Consider the following 18253-nt stretch of genomic DNA (forward strand, 5'->3'; position numbering starts at 1 on the left):
AAAATGTATAAATTATACAACTCTAAGATTTGTTTGCTTGCTTAACAGGCATTTGCAAAGCAAGGAACCTAAAAGAACCCAATTAAAAAAGACCCAACTCCCAATGCCCAGAGAGAAAGAGAAAGAAAAAAACAAAACAAATCAAGCAAACTGTAGAAGCAAGCAACAGCATTCCAAACCAAATTGAGTCCTTAGATCCAATACCCCAAAGCCTCAGTACTCAGTTCATCATATTAATGAGGCAAATTACCACAAAGTTCACTGACATGAAGCAAAGCAGCCAGGCACAGTTCATAGCCTTAGTGTTGCAAGGCCAAGAAGCTAATTGTTAACTTCAGAAAGAGAAGCACATGCCATTTTTACTGGTGGGTCAGAGATGGAATGAGTTAGTAGCTTCAAATTCTTAGTAGTTAAGCTGTCCTGGGCCTGACAAACTGATACTACTACAAAGGAGGTATGCCAGTACCTCTCCTTTCTTAGAAATTTAAGTTGAAGGCGACCTGACTAGTTTTTATCATGGCCTGGCATGGCTATTCCAGTGCTCAGGATCATAAGAGGCTGCAGAGAGTAGCAGACATAGCCTGTTCCATCATATGCACATCCCTCTCCCCAACTGAGAGCATCTGCACGAGGCATTACTCAAGGTGGTGCATTCATCATCACCTAGCCCCACAATACAAGTTATGTCTTCTTTCTGTTGCCATTGGGCCTGAAGTCCCACACCACCAGGTCCAGGAACAGCTACTTTCCTACAACCATCAGGTTCTGGAACTGGGATGCTCAACTTTAATCCTACCTCAACAATGGGACCACCTCTTACATATCAAGGGCTTGTCGCTGATTATGTTTTTTTTTGCATTTATATCTTGTTTTGTAAAGTTTTTTTCTTCACTCTTTTGCATAACTTGAACATAATTTATGTGTTGTTGCCTTCACATATGTGCTTGTAATTTTGATGCAAACGATTTTTTTCATTGTACCTGTACCCTGTACTCACGTATTTGACAATCAACCAGACTTGAGAAGGCTTTTTTGGAAGAATCTTACTGAAAAGGTACACTGAGGTTTTATATTCTTTAAGCCCAAAGATAACAGCAGGTGATTAAATATACTTTCAATACTTACAATTAGATAGTTCAATACTTCTGTGTGCAGAGTTCTATATTTGTGTAATTGGAGCACGTCTCAACTGCCAGAACACCTCTTATCTTGCAAGCATCTTTATTTCTTTTATCAGCTGTCTTAAGGGAGGCTCTTTGGAAATACAAACACCCAAACATTGATTGACTGAACAAATATATCTTTAACTATGCATTAAGGATAGCTAATCATCTGGGGAGTTTTAATGTAGTCTCATTAACATTGTTTCCCAGTGCAATACTCAGGATGTTCTAAACCCATTTCAGTACTCTTAAAGTATCCAGAAATGTTACATTATTTAACATTGTCAGTTTCCAAAGCACATCTAAATAGTGAGGATGCTGTATGTTTGTATCACTGGTTGCTACAAATATAACTGCCTCTCTAACACTGTAAATTAATGTAAAGAATTTATGATTCCTCACTGTATTCATGTTGTTTTACCACAAAGAGGAAGGCAACTCTGAGAAGAAAAGAAAATGGAAACATTGAGTCCTGCTGAAGGGTCTCAGCCCAAAACATCAACTTACTTTTTCCCATAGATGCTGCTTGGCCTGCTGAGTTCCTCCAGCGTTTTTTGTGTGTTGCTTGGAAACATTGAGGGCCTATTTGAAAAGAAAGGGTTTTGAATGGTGGTGGCAATTGCCAAGATAATTTGATATAGAAGGTAGTGAGAGTGTGGTTATCAGTGATGGAGGTGAGAGACTGGCAAATTAGGAATTTATCAGTGTTAATCATATGCAGAAAGATTGAAGAAAGTTGCAGAGTTACAAGTTACTGACCGGTGATCAATTGAGTGAGAAAAGACTAGAGAAGGAATTTAAAGTGAATATAGCTACCTTTGGAATTTAAAGGTGTGGCTTTATAGATGTATGAATTTTTATTGTCAAGGGTGGTGGCATACAGTCATGCATAATTCATAGAATTAGGAATGCAGCCAAGATATATTGTAGTAATTTACTACTCTACCCACATATACTTCGCCCACGTCATTTTTACAGCTATTGGTTCTTCTCCCTTTTTAAAAATCCTGTAAAGTGCTGTCCACTCAACTTTCCACATAGTGCTGAGGGAAGAGCTGTATTATCAGAGGAGAATTTTTTAGACCAAGACTTGCTTTGTGCTACACTCTCTTCAAACTCCCATCGCTGCCACAGGATTAAAGAGATTCTAAGGAAATTCAACACACTGAATGTATCCAAATCCTCCTCAATTTTTTTTTAGTTTCTCTTACAAATTACCTTTAGTATATAGGTTAATGAGATAGCTCCTGCTCAGAAATAACTTCATCTACATATTTTCTGCCGGCAACATCATTGGCAGACCAGTACATCGGTTTCCTCTTGTGTATTCACAACTCCACTCTTATCTCTCCATCATCTCCTTCAACAACTCTGTTTCTTTTTCATGCAGATATTTTCCCCATATTCAATGTGAATGGGACACAACATATGACAGTTACATATTGGGAAACTGATGCTGTCAGTTTCAACCCTTGCACTCATACCACCTCTGATTCTATTCCCTAACCCAAATAGATCGACCCTGGATTTCAACTCACATTGTTCCTAATTACAAAGACCAACCTATTTCCACCAATATAACTAATCAGCTCAGTCCTGAAACCATCATCATCCCTGTATTTGCCAATTACACAGCGGACTATAGCTGATTAGGTCCCCAGTCTAGTCTCTATCTTCAAAAGACTGCAGCCAGTATTTTGCTTCGATGACCTATCTATCTAATTATGTACTAACTCTACTTTTACTAGCCAATAAAAATTCCCATTCTCACAAAGCAACCAATTTAACATCTTTGTAATTCATGGCCTTACAATCCTTTTCTTAGAAACTTTCTTTAACCACTGTGTCCCATATCTTGCCATCCCATTGTTTTGACCTGCTATGCTGTTTCCATTCTCTTTTGGACACCATTATCAATGGTGCCTTTGGTCACTCTGTCTGTTGGAATTTTCTTGGAGGATTGTCTACCTTCACCTTTTTTTAGCTCCCCTTTAAGCAAATGTTTTGTTACTTCTGCACTACTTTCTTCATCAGCTCAGCATTCATTTTTTTCTGTGAAATGCCTTGAGGATGTTACTTTCCAAAATGTGTTCTGCATAAATGCAGATAGTACTGCTGGAGGTGGGAGGGTGGTTCTTCATGTTAGTCAGTAGCTCTTCAAAGATTTCATTTACCTCTGTGATATGAAGATATACTGTGAGGACATGTCACTCTTGTATTTATTAGTGAATACATGTAGGAAGAACACAGTGTTTATACTACAGTCATTGCCAATTTCAACACTTTGCATTTTTATATTCCCATATCTGAATCCCTTGCTGTTAAGTTTAGCAATTTCAACAATGCTCTTTTCATGTTTACTTTCCTGACACCTTCCAGAATTGAACAAAATAGCAAATGAGAATCAGGCCATTTATTTATCAAGTCACATCTGGGGTTATTGTTTAACATGTGAGCCAGCTAAGTGCAAAGTTCAAAGTAAATTTATTATCAAAGTATGCATATGTTAGCAAATACTACCCTGAGATTCATTTTCTTTCAGGCATTCACAGTGGACCAAAGAAATACAATAGAACCAATGAGAAACTAAACACAAAGACTGACAAGCAACCAATATCCAAAAGAAGACAAATGGTGCAAATACAAAAAATAATAATAATAATACATAAATGAGTAAATATATAATACTAAAACATGAGTTGTAGAGTTCTTGAAAGTGAGCTGGTTGAATCTGTTGTCCTATTCACTCAGCTATTTTTTACTATTCAATATTTTTCAAGCAATTAACTATTAAAAAGGAGTAAAGAGAGAATGTTATACAATGGTTTTCTGAGCTCCTTTGAATTATTTTATCATAATATTTAATTTGTCCCCTATTATCATCTCAGAAGCAGTGGAAATAATTTACCGATATTTATGATATTTTGGTAGTCTATCAGGTCAATTCTCAATCTTGTCAGCTCTATGTTAAAAACACCAAATCTCAGAATACCTCAGAGTAACTTTTTATTACTGGAACACTTTTACCCCTTTCCAATGATTCCACCTAAAATGGCATGTTCAAAACTGTATATACAACTTCAAGTTTGTCATAGCTAATATTTTACAGAAGTCCACTATTTCTTGCTTGCAATTATATCCTATACCTTTGAATACTAAGTGAATAATTTAAATAGTTTGCACAGTCATCATTTATCTCCAGTACAACTAAATACCAAGTTCCTCCTTACATTGGTTCCTTGAGCTTAACTTCTGTAAATGTTATAGTGTGTATTTCTGATTAATTTCTCTTAAAGTTATTTTATAATTATTATGTAATGCATACTTATTGTTAGTTTGGTCTGTGTGTCTGTATGCATTTGTTTATTTAGAGATACAGCACAGAATAGGCCCTTCTTGCCCTCTTGCCCTTCAAGCTGCACAACAAACAATCCCCAATTTACCCCTGATTTTTTTTTTGTGTGTGCCGTACTCTGCCAGAGTATTTTTTTCAAGTATTTGTCTTGGAGGAAAGATTCTGTGAGTGGTCCCCCATGTCTTTCTCACAGCGCAGTGATTTTTTTTACGAGGCTGAGTTGCGAGCTTGACACTCAACCCAGCGCAGATGGAAAGTGTGTCCGGGAGCGGCCCAACTGGATTCAAACTCAGGAACCTTCGCTCCAAAGTCTGGCACTGATGTCACTGCACCACCAGCTGGCCTACCCCTGATTTAACCCTAGCCTAATCACAGAACAATGGCCAATTAACCTACTAACCGGCACAACGTTAGACTATGGGAGGGAACCAGAGGAGCCAGAGAAAACCCATGCATTTCACAGGGAGGACGTACAGACTCCTTACAGATTGGAATCAAACTCCAAACACTGATACCCTGAGCTGGAATAGCATTGCACTAACCTCAACGCTACCGTGGCACCAGTTATCCCATATATTCAGCAGTATACTTTCAAAACTATTTAATTTGTTCTCAACCAAGGATTTTCTCTTGTCCTTGACACAGCCTTTTTAAAAACAATAATCACTTGTTCCCTTGGTTTCCTCATGCAGTATATCATGAACAATTATTCATTACATTATGCAACCCAGTCTCCAAACCACAGGAGCATTTTAAATTAATGGCAAGTTGATTAAAATATTTAATTATCATAACCCATTTATTTTCACATGCTTTTATTCTCACCTTGGAATTTAGCTGTCATGTGACAATTTGTAGCATTGCTCTAGACTTCCTAATAAAAAAATCCAGTTTCTTGTGAATTATTTGTTGATCTCCAATCTGTGTTTCCCTTTCACATGTTAATCGATCTGTCATTTACATGACACATTTGTTCCAGGGTGTTTCAAGGAAACATTATCAAACAAAAGTTGACCATTTCCTCAAGAGGTTGAGTGAACTCGGCCTTTTCTCCTTGGAGCGGCAGAGAATGAGAGGTGACTTGATAGAGGTGTTTAAGATGATGAGAGGCATTGATCGTGTGGATGGTCAGAGGCTTTTTCCCAGGGCAGAAATGGCTAACACGAGAGAGCACAGTTTTCAGGTGCTTGGAAGTAGGTACAGAGGGGATGTACCTACCTCTGTGTTTATTACGCAGATAGTGGTGAGTGCATGGAATGGGCTGCCAACGACGGTGGTGGAGGTGGGTACGGTAGGGTCTTTTAAGAGACTCCTGGATAGGTACATGGAGCTTAGAAAAATAGAGGGCTATGGGTAACCCTAACTAATTTCTAAAGTAAGTATATGTTTGCACAGCATTGTGGGCCGAAGGGCCTGTATTGTGCTGTAGGTTTTCTATTTTAAGGCAGATGAACAAAAGCTTTGACAAAGTTAGGTATTATGGTGATTTGTAAAGGAAGATGCTTTTCATGGAAAGTTAGTTGAACATAGATTTTTTTCAAACATTTAAGAACTTAAGAAATAAGAAATGGGAGAAGGAGTAGGTCATCTGACCCTTCAAACCTGAATACACTTTATATGAAGACAAAGTCCATAAAGTAAAATCCATACAAAATCTCTTGTAAATTTGGTGTTTGACATCAAATAATAATGTAGTAGTGAATGAAATTCTGTTATATAGCTACAGAAAAAATAGTATTAGGAATTAAAATAGCAGGATATATTTAGACAAGACTGAGACGAGAAAAGGAGAAAAAGTAACTGCATTTACTGGTGATGAGCAGTTGAAGAAGTGACATAGCTATCAGTAAGACAAATAGAATTCATGTGGGTTGAGTTAATATATAATAAAGGATCAGTCAATCAAATGGGGATAATCTACAGATAATCTATTAGTGGAATTGAGCAGGAGCAAGCTTACAAAAATTGTATAAATGAGAGAAAAAAAAAATTCATTTTACCAGAAATTAATTAAACAGAAGAGACGAGAAGAGTAAGCAGATAGGCTTCCTGTACAGAATTCAATACAAGTACAGTAAACAAGATATGAGAGAAATATGATAACTTGATTAGGAATGGCAATGGAGAATTTGCCAGGGCAGACAACACAAACAAAAGATAAGGAATGTCTTGACAGAGGTGATCAATCTTCAAAATGCTTTAAGGTAATAAAATCACAAAATGCTGAAAACACATAGCAGCTGAGAAGCAGTTTGGATAAAGAAAGAGGTTAACACTCAGGTCAAAGACTTCATCAGAACTGCTGTAAATTAAATGTATAAAGTTCTGCTATTAGATAATAATTGAAAGGAGCTAAAGATACAGTAACAAAGAATGGAAAATTGCTCATGTGGAATGGAGCTTAGGAATATATCAAAAAAGGCTAACAATAATGCACAATAGCTTACAGTGGTACTCAACAGCATCCAAGAAAAATATAAAAAGTACAAGAACAAATAAACACCGATGAGAGATCATGGATAAATAGAATCTCTCCACAAGAAGACAAGTAGAGAGAATTCATAAAGTCAGAAATAAGACATCACTGATGAAGCAGTTCATGCCTGAATTCAGCAAAACCAGGATAACACTAGGCAGTCTGATAAATAACACTTGTGTCATGTAAATGCCAGACAGCATCCATCTTCAATAACAGAGTATCTATCTGCCTGCTCTTGGTGTTTATTGGCTTTATAATCTTTGAGTCTCTGACTCCAGATTATTATTGGCATCACCATCATCAATTAGCTTCCCTCACTCTCCTTCATCCCTGTATCAGCCCTCAAGTTAATCCCACTGATTTGCTCTCTCCTCAAAGCCCTGTGACAGTCCCAAATTAATCTCTCAGGCCCACTCTCCTCCTACAGCTCTGTGTCAACCCCCAGACTAATCCCACTGCTATCTTCTCTCCCTACTGCCCTGCATCAGTCCCTACTAGGCTAATCCCACTGACCTCTTCCACACCCACAGCCCTGCATCTGATCCTAAACTAATACCATTGCCCCACTCTGTCCCAACAGCCATCCAGTCCACAACTAATCACAAAACCCCCATAAATCTCACCACCCTTGTCAAAGGCAAACTAAACCCACTACCCCACTCTCTACTTATAGCCCCATCCATCTCAAAACTAAATCCACTGCTCTGGTCTCTATCTACAGCCCCCTGTTGGTCCCCAATTTGACACCACTGCCCCTTCTCACCTATAGCCTTGTATCAGACCCCAGACTAATACCACAGAATTTCTTTCTCCATGTAGCAATGTTTCTGAACATGCGACTGCCCAGCTCTGTCCTGACTGCTCTGTGTTGGTGTCTAAATAATGAAAGTGCCCTGCTCTATTTCCAAACACTCTGTGAGTCCCCAAACTAATCCCAACACCCCGCACTCTCTTCCCGCAGCTCTGAGATTGTAGTCAGACTAAGACCACTCTCTTATTCTGTCTCCACAACCCTGTGTTAGACCCAAAACTTTGGGCGGGGACACTTGTCCCACCCTCTCCCTACAGGTAGATATGTTGCCAAACTAATCTGACTGCCTGTACTCTCCTGCTCTGTGGCCATCACCAAACTAGTCCCCACTAGTGACACTGCCCATTCTATCTGCAAATCCAACCGACTGTTGGCTGTGTCCCACTCTCGCTCCACAACATTCTGTCAGTTCCCAAAATACAGTAATTCAACTCCCTCATTCTCCCAACAACTCAGTGTCAATCCTCAAAGTGCACTCACTCTCTTGCTCACTCTTCGGAGCTGTGTCAGTCCTCATACTGGTCCCACTGCAGGGAGAGCATGAGGCATTGGGACTGGTTTGTGGCCTCACATGGGGCTGTGGGGAGAGAATGAGAATGGGAAGTACTTGGATTAGATTGGAGACAGACAGAGGGGTATGGGGAGAGTTCTAGTTTTGACAGTTTTATAACCCTCTATCACGTCTCCCCTCAGCCTCTGACAGATAAGAAAATGCAATCCACTGTGTCCCACCTCTCCTTATATTTAATTTTCTTTTATCCAAGCAGCGTCTTGATGAATCTCTTCTATACCTTCTCCAAAGCCTCCACAGCCTTCCCATAATGGGGCAACCAGAACATCAATATAGTTTCAGCATTTTCTGGATTTGTTCCGCATTTGTTGTTTTATCTAACAGAGCCCATTTTAAACTTTGAACACAGGGGAGGATGATAAACTATCCTAAAAGGAAATTGCTTGCCATACCTCAGAGTCAAGCAGCACAGAAACAGACAATTTGTAACCATCAAGTGGCCCACAACACTAATTCCACTTACCAGCACTAGGTCTGTACCTTTCTGTGACTCAGCCATTCAAGAGCTCCTCCAGGAACTGTATAAAAATGACACTACTTATCCCCACCACCTACTCAGGCAGAAAGTTCCAGACTGCAACAACCCTCCAGGTGAAAACCTTTTTCCTCAGATTCCCTCTAACTCTGACTCTTGGTTTTAGATGTTTTTCATCACAGTGATTTTTTTTGCACTAGCCACTGTATCTATGCCCTTCATAATTTTGTAAAGAGGGTAGAACTAACTGAGAACTTCAAGTTCCCAGGTGTAAAGTCTACCAACACTTGCTGCTGGTCCAGCTACATTGATGCTGCAGCCAACACAATGCATTAGCGCCTCTACTTTCCCTGAAGGCTAAGGAAGTTTGGTGTATCCCAAATAAATCTCAGCAATTTTCACAGAAGCACCATAGAAAGCCTTCTAAATGGATCCATCATGGCTTGGTACAGTAATTACTCTGTGCCAGACCCCATGGCATTGGAAAGAACCTTGAGCACAACCCAGTCCTTCACACAAACCAGCCTCCCTTCCACTGCCTCTACCTACACTTCCCAATGCCTCAGGAATGTAGCTAATATAATCAAGGACCCCTTTCATTCTCTCTTCTCCCTTCTCCTATCCGGCAAAAGTTTATAAAAGGTTAAGAGCACATATCACCAGATTCAAGGACTGCTTCTAATTTACTGTTATCAGACTCTTGAACACTCCGCTGATAAGCTAAAAGATGAATTTTGATCTCCCAATCTATCTCGTCATGGCCCTTGCACTTTGTTTATCGACCTGCAGTGCACTGTACTTTTATTTTCTCTTTACTGCATCAGTGTACTTAAGCACGAAATGATCTGTCTGGATGGCAAACCAACGACTCTCATTGTATCTCAGCAAACATGGCAATGACAAAACAACACTAACAAACGTCCATCAGTTCATCCCCTTTGCCAAGAGGGCAATTACTTTACCTAGATTTACTTTGAAATTATTTAGTATAGTGATACATTAATAAGCAATTACAGCAAATTTACAATAAAATAATTTACATTAAGGCATCTCTTCTAAGCTTGAAGAGTCAGAAAGCTTTATTTGCTGCAACGATTTTCAGATGCCTGCCTTCCAGATTTTAAAATGCACTTAGGTGCATTGAATGAAAGCCACGTTGGCTGGAGGTTCTGTCTTGGACACTGCCCTCTTCCTCGGTTGATGAGAAAGCTCGATTACTGATTGCAGAGGGTGTTGGGGGAGGGCATTAATCAAAAACAGTCTCCTGCGAAAGGTGGTAGCTACTCTCCGATACGTTTTCTTGGCCAAGAAACATCCTCACCCTCTGCATCTGGGTGGGACTCAAGATCTATATCAAACTACTGCTCTTCCAGGACTGGATCTGGATCTCCATTAGGTAATGCATCACTCAACAGAAGTGCCCACAACATGGCCAATGGTGGACAGCTGTCTTCCTTACTGACCACCAACTGCAGTGCAAGCAATAAGAAATTACTTTCCACCTGGTTGCTGGGAAAATCCACCTTCCTTTCTCTGAGCACCACATCGCTGGAAACCATGCTGGTCCTAACTTTCATGTATTTCACCCTGAGGAGATCTGGGCTTTTGTAGGTTGTAATCCATCAGTTTAAATGGAAGTAATACATTGGTCAAACAAATTTATCATGCCGCAATAAATATATAACCGACGTTGATACAGTCATCTCAACAGCAAAGGGGAAAATTCAGGGCAGAATGAGGGGTAAGTAAAATGCTCACACAGATGTGCTGGCTGGCCTCCCAGTAGAGACAACAGGAACAGAATATGTGTGGTAGATCAGGTAACAATGAAGAGAGTATATATAAAATGGCAGCAATTGATATCTTGACAACTGCAAGCAATGTTACAAAGGCTTCATGCTTGGCGGCGCGACCTCATCACAGCCCAAGAAAGAGGGGAACAGCTTTCCCCAGAAGAGAATCAAAAGTCATGGACAACAACCAAAGGGAAAAACCATCTCAGAAGGAAGACGTAGGGAGAGAGAAAGAGAGGGTGAGAGACGGACAGAGAGAAAATGACAGATCTGAGGCATCATTCCCGAACATGGGATATTTCAACGGACATTTACAGAAAAACTAAGAATTTTCTTGAACGGTCACTAATGTAACATAGGAACACATTTGTAACACAGTAAAGTTGCAAAGAATAAATCTGATCAGACAATCTAATACCTGTAAGCAAGGGGATAGGTTGAACACCCACTCTTTCTGACCCAGATCTCAAGTCACAGTAAACAAATCCCCACACTAAACTCTGTCCCTCACCCAAGGCTCAAAATGTAACCATCACCCTAATCCTTAAGCACAAACTCTGTCTCTGATCAGATCCATAACTTATCAAACTAATCCCAATACCTAACTCTAAATACCATTCTTGACCCATTGCTGACCCGTAGAACAAACACATCACTAATGCTAAATCCTGACTCATACCTCAATTTATAACACTAACACTCATCACTAACCCAAGCCCTGTCCAAAGCTCAACTCCTGACCCTGACCTGGTTCCTAACCTTACTTGTTTACTTGGATTTTCAGAAAGCCTTTGACAAGCTGCTACACATGAGGCTGCTAAACAAGATAAGAGCCCATGGTATTACAGGAAAGATACTAGCATGGATAGAAGATTGACTGACAGACAGAAAGCAAAGATTAGGAATTAAGGGTCTGTTTTCTGGTTGGCTGCCAGTGACTAGTGGTGTTCTGCAGTATTGGTGTTGGAACCACTTCTTTTCATGTCCATAATTTGGATGACAGCATTGATTACTTTATTGCTCAGTTTGTGGATGATAGGAAGATAAGTGAAGGGGCAGGCAGTGTTGAGGGAGCAGGGAGTATACAGAAGGATTTCGATAGATTTGGAGAATGGGCAAAAGAATGCCCTTGAACAGAAAATCCTACAAAGAGTAATGGATTAGGCCCGGTCCATCACTGGGTAAAGCCCTCACCACCACTGAGTGCATCTGCATGATGCGTCATCACAGGAAAGCAACATCCATCATTAGAGATTGCAACCATCCAGGTCATACTCTCTTCTCGCTGCTGCAATTCAGAAGAAGGTACAGGAGCCTCAGGATTCACACCATCAGGTTCAGGAACAATTCTTACCCCTCAACCATCAGGTTCTTGAACCAAAGGGATAACTGCACTCAACTTCATTTGCCCCATTTAAATGTTCCTGGAAGCTATGGATTCACCTACAAGGATGCTTCATCTCATGTTCTCGATATTTATTATTATTTCTTTCTTTTTGTATTTGCAGAGTTTGTTGACTTTTACAATTTAGTTGTTTGCTCTTCCTGTCGGGCAGTCTTTTATTGATTCTATTGTATTTCTTGTATTTGCTGTGAATACCTGCAAGAAAATGAATCTTAGCATTGTAACTGTTGATATATAGGTATTTTGATAATAAATTTACTTCAAACTTTGAACTCAGATCCTCACCCCAATCACCTGGGACTTTGAGAACGAGATCCACCAGGCCCTACATCATGAGCCTGCTCCAGCTGACACACCTGACAATCATATATTTACCGGTGGCTATGTGCTCTGAGGCATTCAATTGTGTCCATTCCCCAGTCCTCTTCAGCCATCCAGGTGCACAACGGACCCTGGATTTTCAGCAACACTGGTTCTGGTGGCCCACTATGATTGCAGTTGTATGTTGTATGTCAGTTCGTTGCTGCCTGCCCTGAATGTGCCGGTCCAATTCCTCCAACCAGCAGCCCTTTTGGCTCCTGCAGTCTCTACTAGTCCCTTGATGCCTGTGGTTTCACATCACCATGGATTTCATCATGTGTTTGCCACCTTCTGATGAGGCCACAGTGATCTTGACAGTGGTGGACCGGTTCTCCAATGCAACCCATTCATTGTCCTCCCCAAACTTCTGTCAGCCACTGAGATGATGAACCTGGTTCTCCAACATGTAGTTCTGCTTCCCTCATGAGATTGTGTCAGACTGGAGCCCACAATTTGACTCCTGCTTCTGGCAAACCTTCTGCTCCCTCCTCTGCACCTCACAATGATGAGTTTGTCCTCTGGCTATCATCCACAGTCAGTCATACAGAGCCAATCAGCAAGTGGAGAAGCTTCTGTGATATGTCAGCACCTCTAACCCTTCCACATGGAAAAAGTATCTCTCCTGGGCCGAGCTGTCCCACAATCTTCACATCTCCTCTGCTACAGGTATGTCACCCCTTGGAATGATTCATAGACCAACACTCATTGAAAGAACCGACAGTGAAGGTTTGTGCTTACATTTCAATAGTAAGGGTGAGAAATGTTGAGATGTCCTGAAATTGTACAAATGTAATATTAGATGAAAAACACATTCATAAAGAAATAAAAGATTTGCATTTATAGATATCACTGATGTAGTATTGAGAAGCATTCTAACCGTAGTAAAGTATGAAAGCAATGGCAAATGTGTATCGAGCCATCAGCCAATGCACATTTTGCAGTCAGCCAGAAACTGCCTTCTGACAAAGACCAGATAAACTATTTTATTTCAGTTGATAGAAGTTAAACATTATCAGGGCACTGGAGACAACTCTCCTGGTCTCCCTCAAATTAATACCACTTGAGAGAATAGGCTAATACCTTCTACAAAATAATTAGTAGTACAGGCTAATTAATAGTCCAGTCTTTTGTACACACATGTTGGTGCAGTCTTTCATTGATTTTATTACAGTTTTATTCTATTATGGATTTATTGAGTATGCCCACAAGAAAATGAATCTCAAGGTTTTATATGGTGACATATATGCACTTTGATAATAAATTTACTTTGAACTTTTTGCCCCTCAAGCAATCGATATTTAGCTTGAATGCAAAGGTACATAAAGTTATCATATGTTATTAATTGATCAATATTATTACAAATCTCCTCAAAATAAATCAAAATGAACATTTTGGAATTCATGTAGGAAACTGCAGTTACACGTTTTTTTCTTTACATTCATTTCCTCCTAACTTTCAGGTCTATAGAGTCTGCATACAGAACTTGGCCTTGTCTCCTGTTACATTTTTAAAATTCTTTATGTCCCTTCTACCCAAGCTCATGCTAACACTGTGTCCTTCAATAGGATATTTATGCATAATTGATTTTTCTCCTTTGCAATGAGTCTATATTAACATGTTATGAACAAACACCAAATGTCTTTTGAACCAAAGCCAGAATCTAATTATTAAAATTATAACCATTACAGAATTGTTGCTTATGTGAAGAAAATGTCAAAGCAAATTCTGTCAGCTATCTTTTTGTTTGTTGATCTCAGTCTCCCTTTTAATTCTATTTGTAAAATAAATTCCTATATCCATTTTTCTCACATAATCTGCCCATGTAAACATGTCGCACTATAATTGCAATGTCCTGTCAGGAAAGGTGCTCTGTGGGATGACGTAATTATAGCTTGATAAGTTTACACAATAAATTTCCATCATAAATATGGTTAAAAGAATATATCATTTAAAGTACAGATATGAAATAAAAACACCATGAAGAATTTTAATGTAACAAAAATCAAATCAAATCAAATCAAATCTAATCTAATCAAATCACATATTGGATAAAGACAAGAGGTAAATGCATATCTTTAAACTAGAGACTGAAATCGATCTGCTCGCTCTGGTACTCCACCCTTTAACCATGATATTTTATAGCATTTTATATCAATAACATATTGTTATTGGTACTGAATAATACTTTATTTAGAAAAAAAAATCAAGTTCATCTGATTGCTCAATCGCTTAATTTAAAAAAAATATACTACTAGAAACCTGATTCTTGAGGTTCCGGTGATGTCATCGTCGAGAATGGCAGCTTAAGTCACTAGCTCCTCTGGAAAAGCACGTATTAAGCCTCGTTATTCCATCAAATATAATATTTTCCAAAAAATATTTGAACTGAAAAGAGGGGCAAGAATGGGGAAAAGGAACGGAAATAAAAGAAGTGACACTGCGGAGCCTGGGTCTGAGAGGAGTGCAGCGAGCGGCTCTCCGACCCAACCGCGTGCTAGCAAGGCGGCTGCTGGGCCTCACTCAGTCGAAGCGGCGACTATGTTCGAAATCCTGAAAGAGATAATGGAGGTCCTGAAAGAAATAAAGCAGCAGCTCCGGGATATTAAGGCAGAGCTCGCCAGCGTCAATCAAAAAATAGCGGTGGCAGAGACTCGCATTGAGAAGGTGGAAGATCGCATTCAAAACGTGGAACGGATACTGAGCAAGACAATAAAAATAATACATCACCAAGAAGGTAAACTGCTTGATCTGGAGGGAATATCACGGCGGAAAAATATCAGAATCTACAACGTTCCCGAAGGAGCAGAGGGCTCGTCTATGACGGGAGTTTGTCGAAAAGTTACTGCGGGACGCGCTGGATCTTCCCTCAACTATGGAGCTGGAAATCGAGAGGACGCACCGCACGCTGGTTCCGAAACCTACCCAGGACAGAAAGCCACGCTCTATAATAATTAAATTCCTTCGGTACAGCACCAAGAAGCAGGTTCTACAAAGGGCCCGGGGTAAGAAGAGAGTGTTTTTCGACGATAAATATATTTCGACCAAGATTACCCCTCCCCGTGGTCCTGCAAAAACGCAAAGAATACTCTGAAGTAAAGCGAGTACTAAAGCAAAATTCGATTAGATTTCAAACTCCGTACCCTGCTAAACTTCGAGTGTTTTATGACAACGGGACGCGGTTGTACCAGACGGTGGAAGAGGCGACTACAGACATGAAGTCCAGAGGTTTACCCGTCAGTGTCACCAAAATGAAGGAAAGCTGAGGAATTATCCCGCTCGGCTTGGGAAATAGTGCGAGAATCGAGAAGGCAGGAGACGGGAGGAGGCCGAGAGAAATATATCAGGAAGAGGCTGGGAGTTTCCCAAAGACAGTCCTCACCCCCTTCAGAAGAGCCTTAAAGTTTAGCTAACTTTAAAAATGTTGAGAAGCTAAACTGAAGCAAAAGTACACGTTGATATACCTATCTCGAGAAATACTTATTATAATGTGGATTTTATATTACTTAGTTGTTATTCTTTATTCGCTCACTTACTCCTTTTTCCCCACCAAAATGAGCATATATATATATATATATATGTAATGTGTGTGTGTGTATGTATATGTGTGTGTGTGTGTGTGTGTGTATATGTGTATATATGTATATGTATATATAGGAGTACACAGGGAAATCTTTTCTGTGTAATGGATTTGTTCACTGACTTTTATGAATACTGCATTGGGGGCCCTCAACTCACAAGTAGGAAGGGGTTATCCCCCACAGCTAGACATTTCCTCTAGCTCAACGCAGGGTCATCTACTAGTGACCTCAGCCTTGGAATCACACGTTTGTTGCCATTTTTGTTATTATCTGCGTTTCTTGGTCCGTATTTGTTCAGGGAGTAGATCGATTAAGTTTTATTCTAATTTCAATGGTACATTGACAGATAAATACAGATGGCTAAGTACAAGGTAAAATTCATTTCTTTTAATGTCAATGGGCTACTAAATCCAATCAAACGTAAGAGAATTTTATCCAATTTGGAACAATTTGATTCATACTGGGAAAAATGGTTTAACTAAATAATGCCTCTTAGGCCTGACTTTATTCTCACAAATCAATGAATCTGTTGTAAAAACAAAAGATCACTCCCTACTTGTACATAGTTCTTCCTTTTTGCTTGTTTTCTCTCTCCACTCTTTTCTATAAGTGTGTACCTCAGATAAATACTTTGTGGAGATTTGTGATATATATGATTATATGATATATAGGTACAATGTTTGAAACACATCTTACGGAAATGTTTGTTTGATGATGAACTTCAATAAAAAAAATAAATTACAAAAAAAAGAAACCTGATTCTTACATTATTTGGTCTCTAAAGAGATGGATAAGTATTTGCAATTTAATTAACCGGCTATTTAATAGCAAGATTGTGTACAAGAGGAAGCCTTATGAATCCTGCAATTAGTGCATTATGTGACGTAAAGAATACTTTGCAATACATCAATATTTTCCATACCGTTTCATCCACTTTCTTTTTTTGGAGACAAGTTATTTTCAGCAACCCTCCACTTCCCCAACCCTTGCCTCCTCCCATCCTCCTATTTTTGTCCCCTTTCCCAGCCACCCCATCCTCTTATCACTTATCTTTATATTTATCACTCTCCGCCTCTTGGCTACATCCAGCCACCACACACACACATTACCCACAGTCTCACCCTCTCCACCCCACCTAACTGTTTCTGGTTTGGTCAGTCAGTCTCCTCTCTTCACATACCTCCAGTTATCACCTTTATGTACTTTTTATGTTCCTGCTTCAGCAATTGTCTCCAACTTACACCCTCCCCTTTCTTCACCTCAATCCATCTTATATTTTCCCTCTTTCATGTCTCTCATGTTTTCCCTCTTTGTATGCCTCTATCTATCATCCATCTGCCATTGTGTCCCAACTCCATCTCTCCCATCTGGTGCAATCTGCCCATCATCCTACACCCCTCTCAGTCCACCAATCACTTCAAGCTCCTGCCTCATCCCACCTCCTCTCACCTTTCTACTGGCCATCTTACCTGTTCACTCTCAGTTCTGAAGCAAGGCTTCAATCTGAAACATGGACAATTCCTCTCCCCCAACAGATGCTGCTTGTTCTGCTGAATTTCTTCAGCAGATTCTTTGTTTTTTTGTACATATTGATTTGTTATAGGCCTAAATTTTGCATTTAGAATAATGGAGATTCTGTAGATGCTGGAAATTCAGAGCAACCCACCCAAAATTCCAAATGAACTCAGCAGGTCAGGTAGCATCTGTGGAAAGAAATAAACAGTCAACGTTTTGAATTGCAACTCTTCTTCAGGACTGGAAAGGAAGGGCAAAGAAGAAGCCGGAATAAGAAGGTTGGGGAGGAGAAGGAATACAAGTTGGCATGTGATTGGTGAAACCAAGTGAGTGAGAATGGGGTTGGGGGATGAAGTGAGAAGCAGGGAGGTGATAGTTAGAAAAGGGAAGGGGCTGAAGAAGAAGGGATCTGATAGGAGAGGAACATGGGAGAAAGGGAAGGAGGAGGAGGGAAGGGCACCAGAGTGAGGTGAGGAGAAGAGAAGAGGTAAGAGGGAAGCCAGAATGGAGAATGGAAAAGGAGAGAAGAGGCAGGGAGAGAAATTAACACAAATTAAATCAATTGACATTCACACCATCAGATTGGAGGGTACCCAGACAGAATATGAGATGTTGCTCCTTCAACCTAAGAGTGGCCTCATCGTGGCAGTAGAGAAGGCCATGGACTGATATGGCGGAAGGGGAATGGGAAGTAGAGTTAACATGGGTGGCCACCTTGAAGTCCCACCTTTTGTGGCAGACAGAGCGA

At 40.0% G+C, this 18253-nt stretch overlaps 1 long non-coding RNA gene across 1 annotated transcript in view; it reads right to left on the reverse strand.

Annotated features, from left to right (window-relative positions):
• Positions 1–1670: 1670 nt before the first annotated feature.
• Positions 1671–18253, reverse strand: part of LOC140733492 (uncharacterized) — a 131305-nt gene continuing 114722 nt past the window's right edge. The window contains exon 5 of the long non-coding RNA XR_012100294.1: positions 1671–1745. This is a non-coding gene — a long non-coding RNA (uncharacterized lncRNA). The remainder of the gene's footprint in view (positions 1746–18253) is intronic.

Source organism: Hemitrygon akajei, chromosome 9 (genome assembly GCF_048418815.1).
Source record: "Hemitrygon akajei chromosome 9, sHemAka1.3, whole genome shotgun sequence".
Lineage (NCBI taxonomy): Eukaryota > Metazoa > Chordata > Chondrichthyes > Myliobatiformes > Dasyatidae > Hemitrygon > Hemitrygon akajei.